This window comes from Oryctolagus cuniculus, chromosome 1, assembly GCF_051225735.1.
Source record: "Oryctolagus cuniculus isolate XC-2025 breed Fujian yellow rabbit chromosome 1, ASM5122573v1, whole genome shotgun sequence".
Classification (NCBI taxonomy): Eukaryota; Metazoa; Chordata; class Mammalia; order Lagomorpha; family Leporidae; genus Oryctolagus; species Oryctolagus cuniculus.
In genome coordinates, this window is record NC_142867.1 from 167659577 (window position 1) to 167671034 (window position 11458).

The 11458-nt window shown below is 39.9% G+C and overlaps 1 pseudogene; it reads left to right on the forward strand.

Moving 5' to 3' along the window:
- The first annotated feature begins 1942 nt into the window (after window positions 1–1942).
- LOC138844278 (large ribosomal subunit protein bL9m pseudogene) lies at window positions 1943–2722 on the forward strand (annotated as a pseudogene).
- Window positions 2723–11458: the final 8736 nt, after the last annotated feature.

The window sequence follows — 11458 nt, forward strand, 5'->3', positions numbered from 1 at the left end:
CGGGTGCAGGGCCCACACACTTGGGCTATCCTCCACTGCCTTCCCAGGCCACAGCAGAGAGCTGGACTGGAAGAGGCGCAACTGGGACTAGAACCCAGCGCCCATATGGGATGTGGGCAGCACAGGCAGAGGATTAACCTAGTGTGCCATGGCACTGGGCCCTGCATTACCACAGAAATATCACTGTAATCTTGTTGAGGGACTTAAAAAATGAAAATATAAAACCTTCTTTCCAGAAATAAGCATTTCAGGATTATATCCTACATTGGTCATATTCCTTTCTGTTCTGTTCCTCTAACAAAACTGGATAGAGACCACAGAAAAGAGTTTTCCACAAGTAGATTTGTGAAGTATGCACACTGTGCCAACAGGAAACCCCCACCTCTTCTCTAGGATAGCTTGTGCACCTTATCCTGAGATCTGGGAGGAAGAACTAGAGCTGACAGAGTGACACCCTCCAAGATTTCTGAAACCCAGAGGAGAATTCAGGGCTGGATTAAATCGCTGAATCTTTCATCGAGGCAGATTGTTTGGTTAAATACTAACCTTCTTCCCCATTCCAGGTGTTTCTATTAGACTCTTTTCAGTGTTATAATTTCCTTTTATGTTGATTTCTTTACTTTGTTTTTCTTTTCCAATTTCATTATGGCAGATTTTCTAGTGTTTTCAATTTTGGGAGGGTCCTCATTGATAGTAGCAAGAAATACTGGTTATTGGGATGTGCTTGGTTACTTTAATCTTCAAAGCTCCTAGTCATTTCATCTCATGGACCTAAGAGTTACTTTGAGCCTATGACTCTACTAGTCAGTTTTCATACAGATGGATATCACTGAACATAAAGTGAAATATAAGATATACTTGTCAGTTATTGTTACACTAATGAGGAAATAAATGGATCCAAAACTGAATGGCTCATTTAAAAAAAAACATTTATTGTCCATGTTTGTGGATGATTGGATGATTTGGAATTGCTCTACTGTTATTTTAGGGCGGCTGTGCTGGTATCAGAGCTTCAGATTGGATTGTGTCTGCTTCACACTCCCATTATGCACATGAGGCACATTCTCTTGGTGGATCATCAAGTCATCAAGCATAAAAGGGCAAGTCAAATCATTTATTTAATGATCTCACGCCTGTGTCATTCAAATGGCCAAAGCAAGTCATATAGGAGAGATTTTCAAAAAGTTTGTAGGAAAATGGAATTAAAGGATACATTTGTTTTTATGAAAAACAAAATTTAAACCCATGCATTGTTTCAGCATAATACATATATTCCGCAACCTTTGAAATACCCTCACACATGATCATGCCATCCAGAGAGTAGGGAAATAACTCCCTATAGAAGTTCATATGGCAGAAGGAGGGGGTCAAGAATTGCAAATATTGATTTAATCTACCATGGAGACAATGTGCAAAAAGATTAATTCAAATAATTCAAAAGAAATACCTACTGACTTGTGAAATAAGTAGCATTATATCCATGTGTAAAAAAAATCCGATTTTTTCCAATTAAACCAGTGAAAAATTAATAAATTAGGTTCAGTTACCATATAGTGTTTTTAAAGGATATCACTATATTGATAGTTACTGGTTTTGACTATGCTGGAGATCTATCCAATTAGTATAGAGTTGTACATAAATTTATAATATGAGGTTACAAATACTTGTTTTTTGAATTTGTAACCAGGAAGTAAAATGTACCCCAAAAGGAAATCAACCGGTATGGTCGGAACTACTATTTTGTAAGAAAAGGTGACTCAACAAAAGAAGTTCCTTGTGGTTTTAAAGTTTATTATGTGTAAGCCTCTAAAAAAAAGCTTATTTAAGAAAAAGGAGAAGTTGACATAAAGCAAAAGTTTTAAACCAGAGGTTTCTGTTTTCAATTTTTCAAAATGAGAACACTTCTCTGGAACATTTTATATTTCTTTGTTTTAGTTAAGAAACAAAATCAAGGAATAAAGTATGAGTTCAAGAGAGGTTTCGCGGGCAGGCGCCCAGTGGCTGCTGAGGAGCGGCGTGAGGGAGCTGCTCCGGCCACCACTTGAGAGGAGCCCTTCCGGCCCGAAGCGTGACTGCAGCCTTTCTCGCTGCCTGGCACGCTCATCACGGTCATCACGGAATGCTGGTGCAAGGTGCCGCCGCCGCTGGCCAAGGCCCGAAGCCACGCCTGCACCGCTGGCACTGTGTCTGCAGGCTAGTGGAGGACGGACATGACGCGACGTTCCGGCTGGAGCTCATCCCTGTCAGTCTTGGAAGACCTCGGAGTCCGGGTGACCGATCTCAGTGTGGGAGTCTCTGGGTCTCACGGACTCCTCCCTCGGGGACTGGCTGTGTGTGCCTCTCCTGAAAACAAGAAACTGTTTGAAGAGAAGAAATTGCTAAGAAGGAAAACTAGAGAAGATCCAGACCAAGGCCCATGAGGCGACAGTGAAATTTCTGCGGGTGGGGATGAAGAACAACGTCAAATGGGAGCTGAACTCTGAAATAGTTGCCCGCCACTTCCTCAGCACTCTTGGTGCTGTGGTTCCCCCACACGCATTAAAGTTACCAGAAGAACCTATCACATGGTGTGTGAGGTGAAGGTAAATGGGCTTGACACTGTGAACTTTGAGAAGCCCAAGTCCAAAAGATATAAGTACTGGTTAGCCCAGCAAGCTGCCAAGAGCCTGGCCCCCACCAGCAACCAGATGTGAACCTGGCCTTCCTCCAAGGCAGCAAGGCCAACGGTGAGGAGCAGTGGAACAAAAATAAGCCAGCACCCTGATCTCACTCCTAACTCTGCCCAAATATGGTATTCAAGAGAATATATAGAGACCTCAGACTAAATAAACCACATACACATATTGAATTTTCCGTATATGCCATTGCTGGAGATGGGTGTTAGTAAACTGCATGGAGCAGTACAGATTCTGGTCTTCTTCCCCCTTTGGAGTTTATTGGAACAAATGGAAGAGTTAGCCATTGCAATTACTACTTGGCTCAGTTATCATCATCAGAATGAACATTTGTATCTCAAGCAGAAATAAAGAGGTGTGTTCTTTAAAAAAAAGATATAGGTTTGTTTACATTGGAACAACTAACTGTAAACTCTAGGAAAGGAGCTGGTAGCTTGGGAAAAAAGGCAAGTCATGAGTTCAAGGAAAGTTGGTTGGGGAGTTTTGTTTGTTTGATTTTTAAAGCCCTGGCCTGAGGTGCCGACATCCCATGTGGACGCCAGTTCTAGTCCTAGCTGCTCATCTTCCGATCCAGCTCTCTGCTGTGGACTGTGAAAGCAGTAGAGGATGGTCCAAGTCCTTGGGCCCCTGCACCCATGTGGGAGACCTGGAAGAAGCTCCTGGCTTCTGGCTTCGGATCGGCACAGCTCCAGCTGTTGTGGCCATCTGGGGAGTGAACCAGTGGATGGAAGACCTCTCTTTCTGTCTCTACCTCTCTCTGTAATTCTTCAAATAAGTCAAATAAATAAATAAATAAATAGGAACCCTTTCCAAAATTCTTGTTTTTAAGATACAGGTTAGGGCCAGCGCTGTGGCTCACTGGGCTAATCTTCTGCCTGCGACACCGGCACACCAGGTTCTAGTCCCGGTTGGGGCGCTGGATTCTGTCCCGGTTGCCCCTCTTCCAGGCCAGCTCTCTGCTGTGGCCAGGGAGTGCAGTGGAGGATGGCCCAAGTGCTTGGGCCCTGCACCCGCATGGGAGACCAGGAGAGGCACCTGGCTCCTGCCTTCGGATCAGCACAGTGCGCCAGCCGCAGCGGCCATTGGGGGGTGAACCAACGGCAAAGGAAGACCTTTCTCTCCGTCTCTCTCTCTCTCACTGTCCACTCTGCCTGTCAAAAAAAAAAAAAAAAAGATTCAGGTTAATCCTAGGCTCTAGCCCCCGCTGCCATTACTGGAAGCCAGATGAGCACATGGCCCAGCCACCCTAATGGGATTCACTGCTCCTGCTTCCCTGCCCGCCTCCCAGCAAAGATTTAACAGAACCCAGAACCTGTTCCTGAACATGTGGCGCTCTCTCTCTCTCTCTCTCTCTCTCTCTCTTTCCCTCCCTCTCTTATGCTCTCCTTCTCCCTCTTTTCCTTCTTTGCCCCTTCCCTCCTGTCTGTCAGGCTTCCCCACCAATAAACCCTTTCCCTTCAAAAAAAAAAAAAAAAGATTCAGGTTAAAATTTGGATAGGTATAAGATATCAGAGAAAAATGGGATAACTTAACAATTATTCCTTTTTTTTAACTTTTATTTAATGAATATAAATTTCCAAAGTACGACTTATGGATTACAATGGCTTCCCCCCCATACTGTCCCTCCCACCCACAACCCTCCCCTTTCCCACTCCCTCTCCCCTTCCATTCACATCAAGATTCATTTTCGATTATCTTAATATACAGAAGATCAGCTTAGTATACATTAAGTAAGGATTTCAACAGTTTGCTCCCACACAGAAACATAAAGTGAAAAATAATAGATGATTTTTTTTTAAATGATGATGGAATCAGATCAGACCTATTGTCATGTTTAATCCCAGTGAGAGTCAAGTTGGGAATTGATAATTTCTTTTTTTTTTTTTTTTTTTTTTTTTTTTTTTTTTTTTTACAGAAGATCAGTTTAGTATGCATTAAGTAAAGATTTCAACAGTTTGCACCCCCATAGAAACACAAAGTGAAATATATTGTTTGAGTACTCGTTATAGCATTAAATCTCAATGCACAGCACATTAAGGACAGAGATCCTACATGAGGAGTAAGTGCACAGTGACTCCTGTTGTTGACTTTACCAATTGACACTCCTGTCTATGGCATCAGTAAACTCCCTATGCTCCAGTCATGAGTTTCCAAGGCTATGGAAGCCCTCTGAGTTCTCCGACTCTTATCTTGTTTAGACAAGGTCATAGTCAAAGTGGAGGTTCTCTCCTCCCTTCAGAGAAAGGTACCTCCTTCTTTGAAGACCTGTCCTTTCCACTGGGATCTCAGTCACAGAGATCTTTTGCCAGAGTGTCTTGGCTTTCCATGCCTGAAATACTCTCATGGGCTTTTCAGCCAGATCCGAATGCTTTTAGGGCTGATTCTGAGGCCAGAGTGCTGTTTAGGACATCTGCCATTCTATGAGTCTGCTGAGTATCTCGCTTCCCATGTTGGATCACTTTCCCCTTTATTTATTCTATCGGTTAGTATTAGCAGGTACTAGACTTGTTTATGTGCTCCCTTTGACTCTTAGTCCTTTCATTATGATCAATTGTGAACTGAAATTGATCACTTGGAATAGTGAGATGGCATTGGTACATGCCACCTCGATGGGATTGAATTGGAATCCCCTGCTATGTTTCTAACTCTACCATTTGGGGCAAGTCAGCTTGAGCATGTCCCAAATTATACATCTCTTCCCTCTCTTATTCCCACTCTTATGTTTAACAGGGATCACATTTCAGTTAATTTTCAACACTTAAGAATAACTGTGTATTAATTACAGAACTAAACCAGTCATATTAAGTAGAACAGACAAAAAAACTACTAAGAGGGATAATATATTAAGTTGTTCATTAACAGTCAGGGCTATGCTGATCAAGTCACCGTTTCCCATAGTGTCCATTTCACTTCAACAGGTTTCCTTTTTGGTGTTCAGTCAGTTGTCACTGATCAGGGCGAACATATGGTATTTGTCCCTTTGGGACTGGCTTACTTCACTCAGCATGATGTGTTCCAGATTCCTCCATTTTGTTGCAAATGACTGGATTTCATTGTTTCTTACTGCGGTATAGTATTCTAAAGAGTACATATCCCATAATTTCTTTATCCAGTCTACCGTTGAGGGGCATTTAGGTTGGAATTTAAATTGGCAAACAAAAAAGCGGTCTGCACCCTAATGTTTATTGCAGCTCAATTCACAATAGCTAAGACCTGGAACCAACCAATTATTCCTTTTTTTTTTTTTAAGATTTATTTATTTGAAAGTCAGAGTTACACAGGGAGAGGAGAGGCAGAGACAGAAAGAGAGAGTTCTTCCATCTGATGGTTCACTCCCCAATTGGCTGTAATGGATGGAGTTGTGCCCATCCAAAGCCAGGAGACAGGAGCTTCTTCATGGTCCCCCATGTGGGTGCAGGGGCCCAAGGACTTGGGCCATCTTCTACCACTTTTCCAGGCCATAGCAGAGAGCTGAATTGAAAGTGGAGCAGCCAGGTCTTGAATCAGTGCCCACATGGGATGCTGGCTATGCAGGCGGTAGCTTTACCCGGTCCACCACAGCACAGCCCTAACAATTATTCCTAATTAATGAATGAAAGCAAAGTTTTTCAACCCTATTATTTCTTTGCACTGTAGATTCAATCAAGTGAGGCAAAGAACCTGTACTAATATGAGCTTTTATCATTGAACAGACAAAAGTAGGGGAATTAAATAATTTATAAGCAATAATTTTTCCAATCAAAAAGAATGCAGCAGATTTAATTAATCCTTTGATATGTGCATACAAGTAATATTTATGATTTTCTAAAGGGCAGTGTTTAACATGAGCTAAGAGTTAAATGTTTTAATACCATCTTAACAGAGTTTGAATCACAACTTTAATTTTCAATGGCATGACATGTTTCCCGTCAAGATGGCAGACACTCTCCCTTTGGAGTTTGATGTGGTCATAATAGGGATGGGTTTGCCTGAGTCCATCATTGCAGCTGCATGTTCAAGAAGTAGACAGAGAGTTCTGCTGGTTGATTTGCAGAGTGACAGGGATAGACATCTCCTATCCACTGATTTACTCCCCAAATGGCCAGAGCAGCCAGCTGTGGGCCAGATTGAAGCCAGGAACGAAGAACTCTATCCTGGTCTCCAACATGAGTTGGACCCCAAGTACTTGATGAAGACATCTTCCACTGCTTTCCTAGGTGCATTAAGCAGAAATTGGATTGGAAGTGAAGCAGCCAGGACTCCAGCGAGCATTCAGCTGTGGGATGCTGGCACTGTAAGTGGTGGCTTAACTCACTGTGCCACAGCAACAGTCCCAGATTTTCTTTAAAAAAGTTATATCATGGGGAATGAATGTTTTTCACTGTTTTTTAAATGGTTTAAGATAGTCTCAATTATATAATGTGGCACAGTGATGATTACATTCCAGAGAAGAATTAACAAACTATGATTCATTGTACATCTGCCTGTTTTTCTGAATAAAGTTTTATTAGAACAGACATGCCCACTCATTTTTGCATATCTGTGTCTACTTTTGTAATACAATAGTAGTGCTGAGTAGTTCCAATACACAAGTGTATGGCCTAACAAAGCCAAAAATATTTACCATGAGACTCTTGATAGAAAGTTTGATGACCCTGCCACTAGAGAATATTTTTAGGCCATATAAATGTATACATTTATAACTGTCTGTGCAATATCTGTCTTCTGTATTAAAGGAAGACATTAAGGAATAATCAATAATGATTTATATTTTTAAAATTATTAAAACCCTGACATTTTTGGAAGAGCATTGTAGCATAGTAGGTAAAGCCAGTATCCCATATGGATGCTGGTTCATGTCCCAGTTCCTCTACTTTGAATCCAACTCCCTGCTAATGGCCTGGGAAAAGCAGTAGAAGATGGCCCAAGTGCTTGAGCCCCTACACCCAATGGAAGACATGGAAGAAGCTCCTGCCTCCTGGCTTCGATTGGCCCAGCTCCTGCTGTTGCGACCATTTGGAGAGTGAACCAGCAGATGGAAGACCTCTTTCTCTCTGTAGCTCTGCCTTTCAAAATAATAAGTCTTTAGATTAAAAAAAATCCTGACTTTAAGTTTTCTTTATTATACAATAATACATGAGCACTAAACCATGAAGACAAAACCAAGAATGCATACAGCTTTCACTTTCTTACACTCATCAGTACCATGAACATTAGTTATGACACTTTTCTGTGGCATAACTATATTACCTATAATATCATCTATATTAGGATGAAAGAATGAAGGGATTTCATAAAAAGGCCCCAAACACAGAGACTTGAAGAACAGTTACTAAAAGTACTGTCTGATTAAATCAGAGAATTCAAGGATGGTAAGGGCACAGCTCTGCCCTCTGAGGACTCTGCTTCTGCCTTCTTATTTCCTTATCCTCCCCCTATTTGATGTTTGTTTGGACAATTTAAATTGCCTCACTAGTTTGTCCAGGCTGAAGTTTCCAAGAAGGAGATAGTGTGGAGAGACTTTTGTCCTTTTAGGGTCTGGGCATATGTTACCTCTGCTCATATTACCTTGACAAAAGTCGCACCGTGTGTGAACATCCAGTTGTGTGGAGGTATAAGCCCTTCTTTACTCTGAAGGCCACACAAGTCTGTACTCAGCTATGAAAGAAGGGAAGGGGTGATTTAGGTAGCCAGATAGTGAGATCTATAGTTTTTTATAAAATTTGTTTTTAACATTTTAGTGTCTCAAAAATAGGGTTTTTCAATTAATTAAAATGCGTGTATAGTTTTTTAAAAGATTTATTTATTTATTTGAGAAGTGGAGTTACAGAGAGGCAGAGGCAGAGAGAGAGAGAGGGAGAGAGAGAGAGAGAGGTCTTCCATCTAGCTGGTTCACTCCCCAATTGGCCACAATGGCCGGAGCTGAGCCTATTTTTTGAAATGAGGAGTCAGGAACTTCTTCCGGGTCTCCCACGTTGAGGCAGGGGCCCAAGCATTTGGGCCATCTTCTGCTGCTTTACCAGGCCATAGCAGAGAGCTGGGTCGAAAGTGGAGCAGCCAGGTTTCCAAACTGTGCCCATATGGGATGCTGGCACTGCAGGTGGCTGCTTTACCCATTACGCCATAGCACAGCACCAACTTGTTTAGATTTTTAATGCAAAAATAATTCCATTCATTTAACTGGTCTCTAGTGTTGCATATTGAATTTCCAGTTGCTTGTTATAAGCAAAATGTGAACATCCCATATATATATGTGTGTGTGTGTGTGTATATATATATATAGTTTCTTTTATAAAATACAATATTTTGGAAAAGAAGCATTGTCCCAGTATTTTACCACGTTTGTGTATTTGTAAAATAATCTTAGATCTTTTTCTTTAATTTGAACAATTGTCCCAAAGTCAGTTTGGATTATTGAGCTTGTATAATTCCTGTGCCTCTATAAAGCAGAAAGTTATATAAGGAATTAGGTAAATCTACTTTTTTTTTGGCAGGAAGATTTACTTAGGTAGACAGTACAATAGGAATCAGAACATGAAATATAATTTTGTTCTGGTGAAATAATAAGTAGTGCTATTCTTCTTAATTTGTTTAAAGTATATCTTACATTAAAATATTGATAATTAAATGACACAAAAGCTATTGGAATAACTACCAGCAAAATGAATTTTTTGCATTTTATGTACATGCTTTGCATTTGTGGCTTTGTGGAGATTAACTTAGTACTTTTAATCAGACATTGTATTTCTATTTCTTTCAAATAATGATGGTGGATGGTTCTGTGATGTGTGTATCTGTTTCTGGGGTGAGTTTCTCTTTGGTGTGACAAATAAAATTTTTCTCTAGTCAGGAACTGTGGTAAACAGAAATGACTGAGGAGGAATGCCTTTGTATCCATCATTATAGCCATGCATCTCTTACCAGCCAGCCATGTTCTAAGAAATGCATCATGGGACAGCTTCATCAGTGTGCAAATATCACAGAGTACACTCATCTAAACCAAGAATGGCTACTCTGTCCCTTGGCAATAAAATCATATGACACCACCGTTGTACATGCACTGTTTTATTTGACAATACTTTGTAAAGTGAATCAAGCATTTTAATGTACATTTTAAGGATATTTCTAACAGAAAGGCTGTGTTTTCTAAATAAACATATAACTATTTACTTAGTACCTATGATATAATTAGACTGTGAAGCTTTTGAGAACATCTAAATGTCAACTTGTGAAATCCTTATAATGCCCTATAAATACTAAAAGAAACATCCTTCAAGTAATTTATCCATATTAAAATGATTTTACTATGGGATGGTGCTGTTAATTTGCTATGTATTTAATATATAGTTTGCATTAAAATGGATTCATGAGGCCAGTGCTGTGGCATAGTGAGTAAGGCTTCCACTTGCAGTGCCTGCATCCCATATGACTGCTGGTTCAAGTCCCAGCTGCTCCATTTCGGATCCAGCTCTCTGCTATGACCTGGGAGAGCAGTAGAAGATGGTCCAGGTTGGGACCCTGTACCCACAAGGGAGACCTTGAGGAAGCTCCTGGCTCTTGGATTAGGATTCATGCAGTTCCAGCTGTTGCAGCCATCTAGAGAGTGAACCAGCGGCTGGAAGACCTCTCTTTCTCTCTGCCTCTGCCTCTCTGTAACTCTGCCTTTCAAATAAATAAATCTTTTATTTAAAAAATTGGTTCACTATTTACCTAAAAAGCTATATTCCCTTGGTTAGTAGACGATGAAAACAAACAAAAAGACAACCTATTTGCTCCTGTCCCATGGAAATTGTAGGGAATTTTAAAAATATAAAGTAAATTTTCCTTTATAAAATTAACACGTGCCATTATAAATAACTTGAAAAATCTTCCAAAGTTCCAGTTTCTAAAGTCAGCTGTATATTTTCTTTCAGGCTTATTTTATACTTAGTTTTTTCTTCAGTATTTTATGATAAGAATTGTCAATTATACTGACAAATTGAAATATTTGCAAAATGAATTGGTAGATAACCACCAGTTAGATTCTACAATTAGAAATTAATTTGCTTTGTCATATGTTTATCCAACCATATATTTATTGGTCCTTTTATCCATCCATCAATCCATCTTACTTTTTAAGACATTTCAAGGCAAGTTATAGACATCAGTTATCTTCATCCATTACTTCAGTTTGCATGCTACTAGCTAGAGTCTAGTATTTATGGGATTTGGGGATAAGAGTTCATGTATAATGAATGTACAATCTGTTCACTGAATTATGTACCATTCAGTGAATTTAGCAAACACATCCATTGAGTAGGCCAGACTTCCATCAAGGTACAGAATATTCTTACCCTCCTGAAAAGTGTTCATACTCCCCCAAACAACCTTCACACATCCATCTCTCAAACAGAAGCTGATATATGTTTCACTCAGCTTGGTTTAGTACAGTGTCAAAGAGTTTCAATTTTTTCCGTATCATTAATGATTTTTGGTGTTATTAGTCTCTTCATTTTATCTATTCTAATATGTTTGTAGTATTATCTCTTTGACTAATGATTATGAGTATTTAATCATGTGTTTGTAGCATTCCTATATCTTTCTTTGTGAAATCCTAAGATAAATCTTTTGCCTTTTTTTTTTTTTTGAGGAGGCAGAAGAATTTGTGTTATGGCTAAACTCTAAAACAAATTAATAGAATTTGATGACATGATTTGAATTCGTGTGAAGATGGTGATACGTGATTCCAGGCCTCAGTGTGGGTTTCAGAATTCTTATCTCTCCATATGTGCAAGTTTATTTCTTTTACAGCATCAATACATAGG